Here is an 18,820-nt window from a genome sequence, read left to right on the forward strand (position 1 = left end):
ACCTCCAGCGACGAAGAGGGGGAGATAGATGAGCCTGAGTCGCGTGGAGCAGCAGCAGCCGAGCCGGACGGATATACAATGCCAAAGATGGCAGCACAGTATCCTCTAATAGTCAAAGGGCAGCAAATACATTATGTGCCATGGACCTTCATGGATGTGACTGGACTAGTAAAAAGACTGCCAAGTGTGTGTGAAGGGGCACAGAAATGGATCACAAAGTTCGAGGAACAGACAATGGGACAGAGTCTGGCCTTGGGTGACCTGAAGATAATCCTATGCCAGACAGTTGGGAAGGCAAAAATGATAGAAATGTTCGGCCTCTCTGGACTAGGAAAAGAAGCAAATGACTCAAGAGCAGATGGAATAACCTTTGGCCCATTCAGAAACCGTCTGTGGGACCAGCTAAGGGAAGCATACCCAACTAAAGCCGATCCGGGCAAAGTGGAGAAACTAAAGCTGGATGAAGAAGAGGGAGCTGCCCAGTTTATATTGAAACTCCAGGAGTCTTGGAGGGAGGAAATGGGAGCCTCGTGGGATGAAACGCCCGCAAGTATGACTCTGTTCAATCTCATGTTGAAAAGGGCACTTCCAGCAGAAGTTCAAGACCAGCTGGAGACGGTAGTGGGTTTGAACACTATGCCATGGGCCACCTTCGAGGCAAATGTGATACACCATACAGAACTTCACAGGAAAAGGAAAAGGGAGGCAAAGAAGGCTGAAGAGAACTTGTTGGTGCAACTGCACAAGGCACAACTGGGGGAACTGACGAGAAACAAGTAAGAAAGCCACGACAAGAAGAAGAGGGAGGACAAAGAATACACCAAACAGGCGGCAGTCATGGTCGCCCCAGCTGCAGTTCAGGTAGCACCACCCCAAGATGGAGGAGTGCCACAGGTGGTGGTGACACAGACACAGCCTTTGCCCCCAACTATGATGCAGTATCCCATAGGATACCCAACAAGTTATCCCGTGAATTCTCAGTATGCACCTCTACAACGTGGATGGGGACCAACCAGAGGTCAAGGAAGAGGATGACAAGGAAGACAACCTCCACAGAGACCGGCCTGGGGAGCAGGGGGACAGGGAAAAACCTGCTGGAATTGCAATAACCCAGGTCACATAAGATATGATTGTCCCTACTTACAGTATGGAGCACTAGGAGGGGTCGTGGGAAACCAAGGAAGACAACAGATGCCTGGACAGATGCCTGCTCCAATGTTTCAACAAGGAGCAGGGCAGTCAGGAATGCAGCAAGCATCTGCAGCAACACCACAAGGAGCTGAATATTGGGCAGGCCAATGGATGGGCCCAGGGTTTCAAAGACAAGCCCCAGTACCTTCTGGAGGGAGCCCACTGGGCCCAGCTCCAGGAGGAATGTGATGAGGCCTAGAGAAGCCAGAGGGGGAGCTGGTGCAGTGTACCACCTCACTGCACCCTGCACAAGAACCAACAATTATGGTGGGAATTGGAAATGAAGTACAGGCCCCATTCCTGATTGATACAGGAGCAACATTTACAAGCATTGGAAAAGAAGGTGCAAAGCTTCCCCGCACACGTAGAGCAATAAAGACTCTCAGGAAGGCTTCTCAGGAAAAACTCAGACTCTACGATTTACTGAGCCACAATGGATTACTGTAGAAGGAATAGTAGTGCAAGCACCTCTACTTTATTCCCCAGACACTCCAGCTAATCTTCTAGGAAGAGATGTGCTCTGCAAAGTAGGAGCCAAAATACACTGTGGGCCAACAGGAGTGTGGATAACACTTCCAGAAATGTTAGCTCGACAATACCTAGTAGTAAGCCAAGAAGAGGAAATGATAGAGCTGGACAAAGTGTATTGGATGGAAGTCAAAGACAAAAATACATCACAAGTATGGAAAGAATATTCAGAATGGAAACCATGGTTAAACTACATACGCCCAGATTGCTGTGAGGCTAGAGGACCATGGCATTGTACCCTGAAATATGATGAAGGGGGAAAAGATGAAGAATACGCATCGTTATGGGAAGAACAACTAGAAGGCGTCATCAGCACAGACAGCATAATACTTGGTCGGCAAGGAGTAGCTACATATGCCGTACTCCCTGAACAGATTCACGAGTGGTATCAAGTTGGAGACGCAGTTGTGGAGAGGGGTTGTGGGTAGCACCCACAGCCCTATTACCAATGTTGATAAAGGAAGCCCACGGGATAGACCACTGTAGCAAAAGGGTGATAGTAGACACTATCAGGAAAAATTGGTGGTCTCCGTATCTAGCCAGCTTCGTAGAAAAAATACTGAGAACATGTGAGCTATGTGCTAAAAGAAATGTCAGGAAGCATTTCACAGCCCCAATAGGACACATTCCAGAACCCCGAGGGCCATTTCGACACTTAATGATGGATTTTGTGGATATGGCAGAAAAAGCAGAAGGGAAGCGATACATTTTGGTAGTGATTGACATGTTCAGTAGATGGGTTGAAGCAGTGGCCAGTGCCAAGAATGATGCTAAAACAGTGGCAAAATTTTTGTGTAGGGAAGTAATCCCGAGGTTTGGTATTCCAGATCAGTTGAGTTCAGATAATGGACCTCATTTTGTAAATAAAGTAATTGAGTCCCTTGCGCAAGCATTGTGCATTAGCCATAAGATGGGATGTGTCTATCGCCCAAGTTCACAAGGAAGAGTAGAAAGAGCCGACGGCGTGTTGAAAGAGAAAATTGCAAAAATATGCACTAGCACCAGTCTGAATTGGGTACAGGCTTTGCCTTTGGCTCTGATGAAAATGCGTTCGCAGACGAATCGTATCACACTTGACACCTCATGAAATGGTGACAGGCAGGCAAATGCCCGTGGCTTTCACACGAGGACCCTATAAGGGCCCATCGCTTGAACAGATGGAAGGCGAAATGTCAAGCTATGTGAAGCATTTAACCCATATCTACAGACTCTTGTGTTCTCAGGTTAGCTACCCCCACTGCAGTCAAGGTCGAAGAGCTTTGTGTGCAGGCCATGTCGCGCCCACGGAGAGGCCGGCGACGAGTCCAGCAACCCCTCACCTGTGCACGGTTGAAGGCAAGCCCACGGGGTGTCGCTTGACGCCTCGGCGACTCCTGGTTCTGCTACACATGCATGCAACTGGACACTGAGGTGGACCAGTCTAACTTCATCTGGAGGGACTTCGACCTGGGTGCGGCGCCACATCGCACCTGGCTGACATACCCTTCCCCGCCGACGGCTGACACGTGGTTCACGTTGCTGGAGGACACACGCCCCGTGTCACTTATCCTTGCACACGCAGATCTGGTCCTCCCTGAAGGACTATGGGTTCATTCGTGCCACCAGAATGATTATATTCTTGACAAAGGACTGCTTTTGCAGGTGCACACATATGAGATACGTCGTTCCCTTTGTGTGGCCTCAACGTATGGACGTAGACATAAACATGCGTATATTATTTCCCGCCATATACGGCAGGCCGCCATACGACAGTACTGTACTCTATTCTTTTGTGGATATAAACTCTGGACATTTCACACCAAAGATGTGCAACAAGGACTACAGGATATGCAAGAACCACCCACGTTCATATACTCATGGACAGGAGGTGATTCAGATGCGGTTGTTCCTGTAACTTGAGACTTTCACGCTTATCGCAACAGAAACATTTGGGGTTCCCTGTGCGCAGGCCGACGCATTTGGGCCCCCTTGCCACGGTGGATTCAAACCATGCATCACAATCATTATTGGTGGTGGTCCTAAGGACGACTCCCATGCCATGCGAGAACTGTTTGATTTTCATGTGTTTATGCTGTATGTTTCGGTGACCCTGGTGACACTGATTTCACTGTCGCGCTATATTTGCGGGCAGAGTGAGAATTTTCCCTCAATTTGGCATCCAGAGGGTTTTTCGCTCACTCCTGGCTCACCTTTTTGAGAAGGGGCACGTGTTGTGGTCTACTGTGCTCGTTGTTGTTGTTGGGGGGAGAGATGTTGTATGTTTTTATGTTCTGAGATGTTGTATGTTTTTATGTTCTGAGATGTTGTATGTTTTTGGTACGTTTTTGGATTTGTGTTTTTGTTTTATGTTCTATGTGTTTTACGTCTGTTTTAGTTTTAGCTTCTGTTTCTCGTTTGTGTTAGGGTGGTCATCGTGGTTAGGTACTTGGGTTTTGTTGAGACTTTGCAGTCTCAGAGGGGGAGAGATGTTGTGAAAAATCCTGGAGCCTTAAGAGAATATATTTATATTATTATATTATATTATTATTATATTATATATTATTAACCAGAAGTCAGAGGGTGAATAAAAGAGGCACTCTTTATTATAGTAACTCATCAGACAGGAGAAGAAAGAGTGTAAACAGGGGACTCAGGGCCATAGAATAGAACTGTTCCAGACACGTAATGAGCTCATGGGTGATATGAAGTAGCTGGAAGCGGCGATAGCTCTGCGGGCACTGGCCTTGGGTAGGGAGACGGACGAGGATGGTGAGGTGAGGACATGATGGGGCGACCAGGATGAGCTGGCTGAGGCGTAGGGTCTGAGGAGAGATAAGGGGAGTTAGAGGAGATAGAGGAACAGGAGCTTGAGATAAGGGTAAACAATTCCAGCCTGAGCAAGGACAGGCTGAGATCATAACATGAAACATGCGATCAAAACAAAGTTGAAGCTTTTAGCAGTTTAGAGGAGTCATCAAAGAACTCCGTTGTTTACTTTTATGTACACAAGCAACATTATAGTAGCAATAGCTTAACAATAGTGATAACAGTATAGCAGCAATAGTTTAGCAATAGTGGCAATATAAGATGACAAATAGATAAGAGCTTTCTTTTAACATAATAACTTTTGACATAAAATCAGACTCATAGAGTGGCTTATAATTATTAAAAATCATGTATAGAAGAAAATAACAAAGGAGAAACTTACCCATTGCAGTTGAATGAAGGATTAATCTTCAGGACGTCTGGCATGGAAAAAACTTAGAGGCAAATGTAACTTCGACCAGGGAGTGAGGCTCTTTTTTGAGCACACTTTTAATAACAAAATTGTTGTTTAGATATAATTGTTATGTCGAACGAAGAAGACCCAGGGTTACAGGCCTGGGCTTCCGGACCTGGGCCCCGGGGAACTAAGGGGAGGAAAATCCATAAATGGGCATATGGGCAAAAGGTGAAGGAAAAACAAGGGGATTGTAAGGAACAGGACGTTACAAAAACATATGAGACATAAGGATAAGGTGATATGAAATGGGTCTGTGAGGAGGGGAACCGATAAGGAGGCGCTTGGAAGCGTATATATAGAGGAGAATTGTTGGGACCAAATGTGTATGCGTAAAAAATCCCGTTACTTTGCAGGACCGTCCTGAGGGTTTTTGTTTTTGCATGCCGATGCTCTTCATGAAGATGCTTTTTCTTTTCTTGGGTTTTTGGGATTTCTTTTGTTACTTTCAAATTGGCAATTTCTCTTAGAGAATTGTTAGCTGATTGACCACAATAAAGAAGTTTGCTCATTCTCATCCAGGTCTGAGGAGCTTTCCCATTGGTTTAAATAGTATTAATGTTAGTGCTATCAGTAAATTAAGTTTAAGTAACAATTATATAGTATAAAAGTATTATAAAGTATATCAGTATAATTCACCCTGTCTAAGTTCCTACAGAAGCCTTCCTGAAAAGGACTTTCCTATGAAGCCTCAAGCATCAGGATAACTTCTTAGTACACCTAGCCGAAATGACAGCCCTATGGTCTCCTCTCGCCTGATGGGTGTGCCACCAAATACCTGCTGTAAAAGCCGGAGTCCCGATCTGGGAGGGGAACATGTTCTTTGCCCCCTTTTCTCAAAAATGAGAGAAGTTTCTCTTTGAGGAACAAGGTTTGGTCTGGGTCAACAACAGTGGGCAGCACAACCTGAAGGGTGGAGGACAGGATGTTGACTGGATTCTGTAGTGTTTTACCACGTTATCCATAACCCACTGTGACACACCCAGCAGAAGCTTCCATGCTGAGAGAGGTGATAGCCTCTTGCGGTGCTCACCTTGCCTACAGCCCTGAAAACCACATGAGGTGGTGGGGTAGACAGCATTGGAGATTGGAAACCCTAGCCCTCAGGCATTAGGATTCCTTCTGACCACAGATGAGCTCCTTTAGCAGGTCAGCTTGGTAAGCCTGTAAATCTATGATTGTGTGCAGCATCATACCAGGTTATCCTACAAGATTGTAGCCCTTTCCTAAAAGGCAGAGGAAATAGGCAGAATATGGGTCATTCCACAGCTTCAACACCACAGTGTGGAGGTCTGCGGAAATGGGAGACGCCTGCATAGAGGTGGAAGCGCTAGCAATTGTCAAGCTCAGTGTGGACAATGCTAACCTTTCAAAGGAACAGTCTAAGCTAAGCTAAGTAACAGCACCTGTGCTCGGTTCCAGGAGCTAATCGAACACCAGAGAATTGTGTAGCAATTTGACTGCTTCTTACTCCTCATTGCCTACATAGAGCACTACAATGCCTAAATCGAGTCCTTGAATAAAGAAAATACTTATAACTCCATATTCGATTAAGGAGAAATCGACCAAGCAAGCTCCCAAAGTCAAAGCAGAAGAATAAAAGCCAGGTGCTTGGCTGGATTACAGACAAACACGTGCGGATTGAGCATAGCATCAACGCGCGATAATAGTTCTTTGTTCAAGTTGGGAGAAATTGCAAAGTCTGCTCCCGGGATCACATGGAAACACAATGAAGCTGGAGTAATGTGACGGAAAATGCCATTATATGGACTTGCGCATAATCACTTCATCACGTATCCTTCCTATGCCATAAAATTTGTGTGTGCGCCCACAGAGCTTCAGACACAACTTCCTCAAAGTAGCATTCCCATAGTGTCAGCCGTGAGACAGCGTCAAGTTCCCTCGAAAAGGAACTAATGATTAAATGATATTCCAAAAAAACATCAAGAACACCTGTAGAATGTCATTAAGCACATAGTGATGTACACTCACAGCATTGTTGATGATGCTCTCCACGGTGTTATAGGTATCATTCCATAATTCAGGGTTCTGTGACATGCTGATGTTACTGATCTGGAATGTGAATTTTACCCCATAGCGGGTGTCTGAAGTTTCTGTGGAACAAATCAGATGACCTTGAAATGCTGATAAAGAAGGCATAGAGATGAAAGAATAATATACGTGTAGTATGTATTTGTGTTATCAATAAAACAAACATACTCTCATAGGTGAAGTTCAGCACTTTTACAGAGTCAGTGAGGTTTGTGAGTCGAGCACTCAGAAGAGTCTGGATTACACTGAGAACCAAACTCTCACTGGGAACAGGAGAGGAGGAATTGAAGAACATCGTGGTCTGAACCACAGCTGAACCAGATCTGAGGAAATAAAGCATTATGGTGATTATTTTTTACAGTCAGACTGCTGATTTAATTCTCTGTTTAATTCAAATGTTCGTAAAAATATTATTAATTATAGATAAATGAACAGACTTCACATACAGAGGGTAAGAACACACTGACTGAATGCAAACTTCTTAAATTAACATCAGGACACTTACATAGGTGTGCTTTGTGCTTTAAGCTCATTCAGGAAAGATGCTGGTGTTTTAGTGTCTCCATCTTGGAAGTGGTATGTCATGTCACCATTAACCTGGTTTCCTGAACTCCTGTTAGCAGTAGAAGGCAAAAGTCACAATCCAATTGACTGTACAATATGAATTAACACACTGTTCTGTGAGAGTGGAAAGAACACTGCTGTGATCTTACGTGAAGAGAGAGCTCTGGGGTTTGAAGGGTTTGGCAGCAGGTTCATTTAGAAGTGTGTTTAACTGTAGAAAGAAAAATAATTAATCAGTTTTTATGTTTGACGAAAGAACATTCCTTTGTATTGTTTCTGTAACCAGTTATTGTTTTAGATGATTTTTTTTTTATTCCTGTTTGTTTTCAACTGAATATACACACATGATCTATCCATCCCTTCATTCCCTAAACTGCTTGATCCAGCACCAGAGTGAGCAGAGAGGCCAACACCTCCCTGTCTCTATCAACATCATACATTTTAAACACAGAAAGGTTAGAGTCACTACCTGTACTTCTCCCACTGACCACAGGAGTCACTGTCACCTGAGTTCAGAACTGCTTTGCACCGATGAAGGAAATCACATCATTTATGTCCCTACTCATGGAATATGTAAGATGTCTGCCATTGCAAAGTCTTTCTACTATTTCTGTGAGACATATCTGACGCTTTTAATTTCCCCCATTGCAGTCCTCTATTCGATTATTGTTTATGATCCTGTTACAGATTTCTCCGCAGTTTTAACTATTGTATCTATGTTTTGCTGTATTTTGACCTTTACCTTATTTACCCCACTGTGAGTCTGTAATTCCTCAGATAACCCTGGGTTGATCTGTTGTCTTTTAGACTAACTATTAAACTGTTTTTATTAATCTGTGCAACAGGATCCGACATCATCTCTGGATATTTGTGAGAATATCATTAAGCACATAGTGATGTACACTCACAGCATTGTTGATGATGCTCTCCACTGGGTTGAAGGTATCATTCCATAATTCAGGGTTCTGTGACATGCTGATGTTACTGATCTGGAATGTGAATTTTACCCCATAGCAGGTGTCTGAAGTTTCTGTGGAACAAATCAGATGACCTTGAAATGCTGATAAAGAAGTAATAGAGAAAAAAGAATAATTTGTGTAGTACGTATTTGTGTTATCAATAAAACAAACATACTCTCATAGGTGAAGTTCAGCACTTTTACAGAGTCAGTGACGTTTGTGAGTCGAGCACTCAGAAGAGTCTGGATTACACTGAGGACCAAACTGTCATTGTTGTAGCAGTGGTTGTTTCCTGACTTGTACTTGTTGGGGTAAGAGTTGCTGTCAATGTGGTTGTTTCTGCTGCTGTTGGTGTTGTTGTAGGTTGTGTTGTGTACAAAGTTGACGTGGTTATTTCTGTTGTTGGTGTTATAGTGGATGATTCACTTGTTGCAGTGGTTGTCTCTGGAATTTTACTAGTTGGGGTGCTAGATGTTGTCAATGTGGTTGTTTCTGCTGAAGTTTGTAGTGTTGTTGGTTGTGTTGTAGTTGTAGTAGTTGAGGTGGCAGATTCTCTTGTTGCTGTTGTAGTGGGTACAGTTGTAGAAGTGCTTACATCTTCCATTGAAGTTGTTTCTGAAATTGTACTTGTTGTGTTTCTTCCATTTGTCAATATAGTTGTTTCTGCTGATGTTGATTGTGTTGTAGTTTGTGTTGTATGAACAATTGAGGTGGTTATTTCTGTTGTTGATGTTGTAGTGGATGTTTCCGTTGCAGCAGTGGTTGTCCCTGGAATTGTGCTTGTTGCGGTAACAGTTGTCACTGCAGTAGTTTCTGCTGTTGTTGTTGTAGCTTGTGTTGTGTATAAAGTTGTCGTGGCAAATTCTGCTGTTGGTGATCTAGTGTATTCTTCAAGTGTTGCATTGTTTGTCCCTGGAATTGTGCTTGTTGGGGTAACAGTAGTTTTCACTGCAGTTGTTTCTGCTGATGTTTGTGTTGTTGTAGGTTGTGTTGTGTATAGAGTTGTGGTGGCAGAATCTGTTGTTGGTGTTATAGTGGATGTTTCAGTTGTCACTGTGGTTGTCTCTGGAATTGTGCTTGTTGGGGTGCTTGTTGTTGTCAATGTGGTTGTTTCTGCTGATGTTGGTGGTTGAGGTGTGTATGGAGTTGTGGTGGCAGATTCTGTTGTTGGTGTTGTAGTGGTTGTTTCAGTTGTAGCAGTGGTCGTCTCTGGAATTGTGCTTGTTGGGGTAACAGTAGTTGTCACTGAAGTAGTTTCTGCTGTTGTTGTTGTAGCGTGTGTTGTATATAAAGTGGTCGTGGCAGATTCTGCTGTTGATCTTGTTGATGCTTCAGTTGTTGCAGTGGTTGTCTCTGGAATTGTGCTTGTTGGTGTAACAGTAGTTGCCTCTACAGTAGTTTCTGCAGTTATTGTATCCTGTGTTGTATATGAAGTTGTTGTGGAAGATACTGCTGTTGTTGTAGTGGATTCTTCAGTTGTAGCAGTGGTCTTGTCTGGAAATGTATTTGTTGGGGTGCTACTTGTTGTCAATGTAGTTGTTTCTGCTGTTGTTGGTGTTGTTGAAGGTTGTGGTGTGTATGGAGTTTTTGTGGCAGATTCTGTTGGTGTTGTAGTGGTTGTTTCAGTTGTAGCAGTGGTCGTGTCTAGAATTGTACTTGTTGGGGTGCTACTCGTCAATGTAGTTGTTTCTGCTGTAGTTGGTGCTGTTGTAGGTTGTGGTGTGTATAGAGTTGTGATGGCAGATTCTGTTGTTGGTGTTGTACTGGATGTTTCAGTTGCAGCAGTGCTTGTCATTGTAATTGTGCTTGTTGGCGTAAAAGTAGTTGTCACTGCAGTAGTTTCTGCTATTGTTGTTGTAGCTTGTGTTGTGTATAAACTTGTTCTGGCAGATTCTGTTGTTGGTGTTGTAGTGTATGATTCAGTTTTAACAGTGTTTGTCACTGGAATTGTACTTGTTGGGGTGCTGGTTGTTGTCAATGTGTTTGTTTCTGCTGATGTTGGTGCTGTTGTAGGTTGTGTTGTGTATAGAGATGTGGGGGCAGATCCTGTTGTTGGTGTTGTAGTGGATATTTCAGTTGTTTCAGTGGTTGTCATTGGAATTGTACTTGTTGGGGTAAGAGTATTTGTCACAGCAGTTGTTTCTGCTGATGTTGGTGGTGTTGTAGGTTGTGTTGTGTATAGAGTTGGGATGGCAGATTCTGTTGTTGGTGATGTAGTGGATGTTTCAGTTGTAACAGTGGTTGTCTCTGGAATTGTACTTGTTGTGGTGCTGGTTGTTGTCAATGTGGTTGTTTCTTCTGATAGTGGTGGTGTTGTAGGTTGTGTTGTGTACAATGTTGTGGTGGCAGATTCTGTTCGTTTTGTATTGGATCTTTCAGTTTTTGGAGTGATTGTCACTGGAATTGTGCTTGTTGGGGTAACAGTTGTTGTCACTCTTGTAGTTTCTGCTGATGTTGGTGGTGTTGTAGGTTGTGTTGTGTACTATGTTGTGGTGGCAGGTTCTGTTGTTGGGGTTATAATGGATGTTTCAGTTGATGCAGTGGTTGTCACTGGAATTGTGCTTGTTGGGGTAACAGTTGCTGTCACTGATGTAGTTTCTGCTGATGTTGGTGGTGTTGTAGGTTGTGTTGTGTATAGAGTTGTGGTGGCAGATTCTGTTGTTGGTGTTGGAGTCAATGCACCAATTGTCACAGTGGGTGTCTCTTGAATTGTACTTGTTGGGGTGCTGGTTGTTGTCATTGTGGTTGTTTCTGCTGATGGTGGTGTTGTAGGTTGTGTTGTGTACAATGTTGTGGTGGCAGATTCTGTTGTTGGGGTTATAATGGATGTTTCAGTTGATGCAGTGCTTGTCTCTGGAATTGTACTTGTTGTGTTGCTGGTTGTTGTCAATAAGGTTGTTTCATTAGATGGTGGTGGTGTTGTAGGTTCTGTTGTGTACAAATGTTTGGAGTGGTTGTCACAGGAATTTTACCTGTTGGGGTAACAGTTGTTGTCACAGCAGTAGTTTCTGCTGATGTTGGTGGTGTTGTTGGTTCTGTTGTGTATAGAGTTGTGGTGGCAGATTCTGTTGGTGGTGTTCTAGTGGATGTTTCAGTTGTTGGAGTGGTTGTCACTGGAATTGTGCTTGTTGGGGTAACAGTTGTTGTCACTCTTGTAGTTTCTCCTGATGTTGGTGGTGTTGTAGGTTGTGTTGTGTACAATGTTGTGGTGGCAGATTCTGTTGTTGGGGTTATAATGGATGTTTCAGTTGTTGCAGTGCTTGTCACTGGAATTGTACTTGTTGGGGTAACAGTATTTGTCAAAGCAGTAGTTTCTGCTAATGTTTGTGTTGTTGTAGGTTCTGTTGTGTATAGAGTTGTGGTGGCAGATTCTGTTGTTGGTGTTGTACTGGATGTTTCAGTTGTTGGAGTGTTTGTCACTGGAATTGTGCTTGCTGGGGTAACAGTTGGCACTGCAGTAGTTTCTGCTGATGTTGGTGGTGTTGTAGGTTCTGTTGTGTATAGAGTTGTGATGGCAGATTCTGTTGTTCGTGATGTAGTGGATGTTTCAATTGTAACAGTGGTTGTCTCTGGAATTATACTTGTTGGGGTGCTAGTTGTTGTCAATGTGTTTGTTTCTGCTGATGTTGTTGGTGTTGTAGGTTGTGTTGTGTACAATGTTGTGGTGGCAGATTCTGTTCGTGTTGTACTGGATGTTTCAGTTTTTGGAGTGGTTGTCACTGGAATTGTACTTGTTGGGGTAACAGTAGTTGTCACAGCAGTAGTTTCTGCTGATGTGGGTGGTGTTGTAGGTTCTGTTGTGTATAGAGTTGTGGTGGCAGATTCTGTTGTTGGTGTTGTACTGGATGTTTCAGTTGATGCAGTAGTTGTCACTGGAATTGTGCTTGTTGGAGTAACAGTTGTTGTCACAGCAGTTGTTTCTGCTGATGTTGGTGGTGTTGTAGGTTGTGTTGTGTATAGAGTTGTGGTGGCAGATTCTGTTGATGGTGTTGTAGTGGATGTTTCAGTGGTTGCAGTGGTTGTCACTGGAATTCTGCTTGTTGGGGTAACAGTAGTTGTCACAGCAGTTGTCACAGCAGTTGTTTCTGCTGATGTTGGTGGTGTTGTAGGTTGTGTTGTGTATAGAGTTGTGGTGACAGATTCTGTTGTTGGTGTTGTAGTGGAAGTTTCAGTTGTAACAGTGGTTGTCTCTTGAATTGTAGTTGTTGGGGTGCTGGTTGTTGTCAATGTGGTTGTTTCTGCTGATGTTGGTGGTGTTGTAGGTTGTGTTGTGTACAATGTTGTGGTGGCAGATTCTGTTGTTGCTGTTGTACTAGATGTTTCAGTTGCAGCAGTGCTTGTCATTGGAATTGTGCTTGTTGGGGTAACTGTTGTCACTGCAGTAGTTTCTGCTGATGTTGGTGGTGTTGAAGGTTCTGTTGTGTATAGAGTTGTGATGGGAGATTCTGTTGATGGTGTTGTAGTGGATGTTTCAGTTGTTGCAGTGGTTGTCACTGGAATTGTAGTTGTTGGGCTAACAGTATTTGTCACAGCAGTTGTTTCTGCTGATGTTTGTGTTGTTGTAGGTTCTGTTGTGTGTAGAGTTACGGTAGCAGATTCTGTTGTTGGTGTTGGAGTGGATGCACCAGTTGTCACAGTGGTTGTCTCTGGAAGTATACTTGTAGGGATGATGGTTGTTGTCAATGTGGTAGTTTCTGCTAATGTTTGTGTTGTTGTAGGTTCTGTTGTGTATAGAGTTGTGGTGGCAGATTCTGTTGTTGGTGTTGTACTGGATGTTTCAGTTGATGCAGTAGTTGTCACTGGAATTGTGCTTGTTGGAGAAATAGTTGTTGTCACAGCAGTTGTTTCTGCTGATGTTGGTGGTGTTGTAGGTTGTGTTGTGTATAGATTTGTGGTGGCAGATTCTGTTGATGGTGTTGTAGTGGATGTTTCAGTGGTTGCAGTGGTTGTCACTGGAATTGTGCTTGTTGGGGTAACAGTTGTTGTCACTCTTGTAGTTTCTGCTGATGTTGGTGGTGTTGTAGGTTGTGTTGTGTACAATGTTGTGGTGGCAGATTCTGTTGTTGGGGTTATAATGGATGTTTCAGTTGTTGCAGTGCTTGTCACTGGAATTGTACTTGTTGGGGTAACAGTATTTGTCAAAGCAGTAGTTTCTGCTGATGTTTGTGTTGTTGTAGGTTCTGTTGTGTATAGAGTTGTGGTGGCAGATTCTGTTGTTGGTGTTGTACTGGATGTTTCAGTTGTTGGAGTGTTTGTCACTGGAATTGTGCTTGCTGGGGTAACAGTTGGCACTGCAGTAGTTTCTGCTGATGTTGGTGGTGTTGTAGGTTCTGTTGTGTATAGAGTTGTGATGGCAGATTCTGTTGTTCGTGATGTAGTGGATGTTTCAGTTGTAACAGTGGTTGTCTCTGGAATTATACTTGTTGGGGTGCTAGTCGTTGTCAATGTGTTTGTTTCTGCTGATGTTGTTGGTGTTGTAGGTTGTGTTGTGTACAATGTTGTGGTGGCAGATTCTGTTCGTGTTGTACTGGATGTTTCAGTTTTTGGAGTGGTTGTCACTGGAATTGTACTTGTTGGGGTAACAGTAGTTGTCACAGCAGTAGTTTCTGCTGATGTGGGTGGTGTTGTAGGTTCTGTTGTGTATAGAGTTGTGGTGGCAGATTCTGTTGTTGGTGTTGTACTGGATGTTTCAGTTGATGCAGTAGTTGTCACTGGAATTGTGCTTGTTGGAGTAACAGTTGTTGTCACAGCAGTTGTTTCTGCTGATGGTGGTGGTGTTGTAGGTTGTGTTGTGTATAGAGTTGTGGTGGCAGATTCTGTTGATGGTGTTGTAGTGGATGTTTCAGTGGTTGCAGTGGTTGTCACTGGAATTCTGCTTGTTGGGGTAACAGTAGTTGTCACAGCAGTTGTCACAGCAGTTGTTTCTGCTGATGTTGGTGGTGTTGTAGGTTGTGTTGTGTATAGAGTTGTGGTGACAGATTCTGTTGTTGGTGTTGTAGTGGAAGTTTCAGTTGTAACAGTGGTTGTCTCTTGAATTGTAGTTGTTGGGGTGCTGGTTGTTGTCAATGTGGTTGTTTCTGCTGATGTTGGTGGTGTTGTAGGTTGTGTTGTGTACAATGTTGTGGTGGCAGATTCTGTTGTTGCTGTTGTACTAGATGTTTCAGTTGCAGCAGTGCTTGTCATTGGAATTGTGCTTGTTGGGGTAACTGTTGTCACTGCAGTAGTTTCTGCTGATGTTGGTGGTGTTGAAGGTTCTGTTGTGTATAGAGTTGTGATGGGAGATTCTGTTGATGGTGTTGTAGTGGATGTTTCAGTTGTTGCAGTGGTTGTCACTGGAATTGTAGTTGTTGGGCTAACAGTATTTGTCACAGCAGTTGTTTCTGCTGATGTTTGTGTTGTTGTAGGTTCTGTTGTGTGTAGAGTTACGGTAGCAGATTCTGTTGTTGGTGTTGGAGTGGATGCACCAGTTGTCACAGTGGTTGTCTCTGGAAGTATACTTGTAGGGATGATGGTTGTTGTCAATGTGGTAGTTTCTGCTGATGTTGGTGGTGTTGTAGGTTCTGTTGTGTACAATGTTGTGGTGGCAGATTCTGTTGTTGGTGTTATACTGGATGTTTCAGTTGATGCAGTGGTTGTCACTGGAATTGTGCTTGTTGGGGTAACAGTTGTTGTCACTGCTGTAGTTTCTGCTGATGTTGGTGGTGTTGTAGGTTGTGTTGTGTATAGAGTTGTGGTGGCAGATTCTGTTGTTGGTGTTGTAGTGGATGTTTCAGTTGTAACAGTGGTTGTCGCTGGAATTATTCTTGTTGGGATGATGGTTGTTGTCAATGTGGTTGTTTCTGCTGATGTTGGTGGTGTTGTAGGTTGTGTTGTGTACAATGTTGTGGTGTCAGATTCTGTTGTTAGTGTTGTAGTGGATGTTTCAGTTGATGCAGTGATCGTCACTGGAATTGTGCTTGTTGGGGTAACAGTTGTTGTCACTGTAATAGATTCTGCTAATGATGGCGTTGTTGTAGGTTCTGTTGTGTATAGAGTTGTGGTGGCAGATTCTGTTGTTGGTGTTGTACTGGATGTTTCAGTTGCAGCAGTGGTTGTCACTGGAATTGTGCTTGTTGGGGTAAAAGTAGTTGTCACAGCAGTAGTTTCTGCTGATGTTGGTGGTGTTGTAGGTTCTGTTGTGTATAGAGCTGTGGTGGCAGATTCTGTTGTTGGTATTGTACTGGATGTTTCAGTTGATGCAGTAGTTGTCACTGGAATTGTGCTTGTTGGGGTAACAGTTGTCACTCCTGTAGTTTCTGCTGATGTTGGTGGTGTTGTAGGTTCTGTTGTGTATAGAGTTGTGGTGGCAGACTCTGTTGTTGGTGTTGTAGTGGATGTTTCAGTTGATGCAGTGGTTGTCACTGGAATTGTACTTGTTGGGGTAACAGTAGTTGTCACAGCAGTTGTTTCTGCTGATGTTTGTGTTGTTGTGGATTCTGTTGTGTATAGAGTTGTGGTGGCAGATTCTGTTGTTGGTGTTGTACTGGATGTTTCAGTTGTTGGAGTGGTTGTCACTGGAATTGTGCTTGTTGGGGTAACAGTTGTTGTCACTGCAGTAGTTTCTGCTGTTGTCGTTGTAGCTTGTGTTGTGTATAAAGTTGTTCTGGCAGATTCTGTTATTGGTGTTGTAGTGGATGCTTCAGTTGATGCAGTGGTTGTCTCTTGAATTGTACTTGTTGGGGTGCTGGTTGTTGTCAATGTGGTTGTTTCTGCTGATGTTGGTGGTGTTGTAGGTTGTGTTGTGTATAAAGTTGTTCTGGCAGATTCTGTTGTTGCTGTTGTAGTGGATGCTTCAGTTGCAGCAGTGGTTGTCACTGGAATTGTGCTTGTGAGGATAATAGTTGTTGTCACTGCAGTAGTTTCTGCTAATGTCGGTGGTGTTGTAGGTTCTGTTGTGTATAGAGTTGTGGTGGCATATTCTGTTGTTGGTGTTGTAGTGGATGTTTCAGTTGTAACAGTGGTTGTCTCTGGAATTGTATTTGTTGGGATCCTGGTTGTTGTCAATGTGATTGTTTCTGCTGATGTTGGTAGTGTTGTAGGTTGTGTTGTGTATAGAGTTGTGGTGGCAGATTCTGTTGTTGGTGTTGTAGTGGATGTTTCCGTTGCAGCAGTGGTTGTCACTGGAATTGTACTTGTTGGGGTAACAGTAGTTGTCACTGCAGTACTTTCTGCTGTTGTTGTTGTAGCTTGTGTTGTGTATAAAGTTGTTCTGGCAGATTCTGTTGTTTCGTTGCTTGTTGCATCTTGAGCTTTATTCATGTTTGTATTAGTATATCCTGTTGATGTAGTGGATGGTACATTCGTAGGGCTTGTTGTATCCTCTATAATTGTTGAATACTGAATTGTACTTGTTGGAGAATTATTCAGTATATATGTAGTTGTTTCTGCTGTTGTTTGTGCTTGTGCTGTATATGCACTGAGCCGCAGCCATAGACATACTGTTACAAGTGTAGAATATAATTATTTAATCTACTGACATAAGTTATGTTCACATAATTTTGCGTTATTTCTAAAATTAATCAATTAATCTCTTACATTCTGGCATTCAATAGATCATGTACGAAGAAAATTCACATAGTGTTTTACATTAAAACCTGCTTCTATTCTTATTCAATGCCCCTTTGAGACAATGTAAATTGTTAAAAGTGATATACATATAAATAAGTGTAAAATGCAAAATGAAATAGAAATTCCACAATTAAATGTTATTATCAATTTAATTACTGTTTTCTACTGACACACACACATGTCCTATTGTTGCATGTTTTAAATTTGAAAAAAATACATTTGTTTATGACAAATAAGTATGATTTATGATTTATTTTAAAAGTACATTTATTTATTTTAAAAGTACATATTACATTATAATAATATTTACAGGCACTTTTTGTATTTCTTTTGTAAATATTTAATAGACACAATCTTAAAATATCAGGTCTACTTACGTATAGTGAGATGAGCATAACTGATCTTGTTATATTTAGAAAAATCAAACCTGTTGATATTGAATGAGACAAAAATCAGAGCTTTTGTTGTATTATGTGTCAAATAGTATTTAGCAACTAAAATATTAATAGAAACTATAATACATTTAACTAATGAATATAATAATAAGATTAACAATTAATCATCTTAATGTATTTTCTGTTATATTTAGTCTGTTGAATTTGGTCCATGAACTATATAAAAACAAATATGAAATAAATAAAAAAGAGCTATATTACCTTGTTTTCTTCTTGAAACTCATGACTGTCTAATTTCAACACTGAAAATTTGTCCCTGTAACTGTCAGTAATAGCCTTAATGACAACAGGGTCTGTCATGACAAATGGTTCACCCAAAGTGTAAGCAGGCTTTATTAGGAGTGGTTAGAGGTGTAGCTCAACAGGTGTCTTCACCTTTTCATGACAAATGACTATTTTCATGCAACTTAACAATAATTGGTGCGTTTCATAATCAGAGATTATCATCAGACATAAAATGGCGTAAATATGTTAATCACATAAATCAGGAAATTTACTACTGTAACAGTGACCTTAAGACAATAAAATTTATAAGTGGTCATTGTCCTTCACCTTCTCATTAAGGCATAATTATACAAACTGAGTATGTATTAAATATCTAAATTCACATTCAATACTTGAAATGTTTAAGTCTATATTTAGGTGTTGTCAAGTGACTTTATCTATATGATCTATACACACATTATTTATTATATAAGTTATATAATTATTATTATTATTATTATTATTATTATTATTATTATTATTATCAGTAGTATCCTTATACAGTAGCAGTATCCTTATACATACATACATTTTGTATGTATGTGTCTCTTTAGTAGAAAATCTTTTCAACTCTATTATAAATATGTACTCTTAATGCTAACCACAATTCACTGAATAAAATGCCTTAAGATTTCTCCAGTTTTAGAACACATATTCTGAATAACATGATAGTGTAATATGTATGCAGATGTATGTCTTTGATTTGATTCAATTATAAAGTTATACAAGAAATGTAAAAACAAAAATGAACAATGTAAAAAAAAAATGAACATGCCTCTTGACGTAAAACCCTTCGTCACACCCAAATGTGTCTGTCATTGTGCTGTGTCACAATTTTACATAACAATACTTACAATACAAAGGTCAAACCTTCCATCGTACCTGAAAAATTAGTCACCAGTACTGGAATTTTGTTAGCGTCTTCCATGACCCAATGTTTT

At 41.8% G+C, this 18,820-nt stretch overlaps 1 long non-coding RNA gene across 1 annotated transcript; it reads right to left on the minus strand.

The window, feature by feature from the left end:
• Positions 1 to 16,847: 16,847 nt before the first annotated feature.
• LOC132847751 (uncharacterized) lies at positions 16,848 to 17,921 on the minus strand. Its single transcript, XR_009648660.1, has 3 exons — positions 17,817 to 17,921; positions 17,538 to 17,587; positions 16,848 to 17,030 (listed from the first exon to the last, which is right to left on the minus strand). It is a non-coding gene; the product is annotated as an uncharacterized LOC132847751 (long non-coding RNA).
• Positions 17,922 to 18,820: the final 899 nt, after the last annotated feature.

This window comes from Tachysurus vachellii, chromosome 6 (genome assembly GCF_030014155.1).
Source record: "Tachysurus vachellii isolate PV-2020 chromosome 6, HZAU_Pvac_v1, whole genome shotgun sequence".
NCBI lineage: Eukaryota > Metazoa > Chordata > Actinopteri > Siluriformes > Bagridae > Tachysurus > Tachysurus vachellii.